Source organism: Penaeus monodon, chromosome 33, assembly GCF_015228065.2.
Source record: "Penaeus monodon isolate SGIC_2016 chromosome 33, NSTDA_Pmon_1, whole genome shotgun sequence".
NCBI lineage: Eukaryota > Metazoa > Arthropoda > Malacostraca > Decapoda > Penaeidae > Penaeus > Penaeus monodon.
Window position 1 is genome coordinate 2,580,950 of NC_051418.1, and position 343 is coordinate 2,581,292.

Consider the following 343-nt stretch of genomic DNA (forward strand, 5'->3'; position numbering starts at 1 on the left):
TCTTGCTTGTTTTGTGCTTTGGGATCATTTCGCTCTCTTAGTCCGTTGATTAACGGCTTTCCACGCCCCCCCTGCCTGCCCCGAAACCCCACGCGGGGGTTTCGTGGCGCGGAGAGGGCCCCAATCTACGCGGTCTCGCGATCTCAGGGTGCGCCCTTGCCCTCTCCAGCACGGCCGGATGGCCCCGTCCCCCTTCCTCTCCTTTCGGGGGGGGGGGGGGGGTGCACCGGACGGCTGGCTTTCACGGCTTTGGGAGAGCGCCTCTCCGGCTCTTTTCGGAACATTCGCCTTTTCTGGGCCAGTGGCAGGCAGGTCCCGACCAACAATCGGCCGGTAGTCGGCC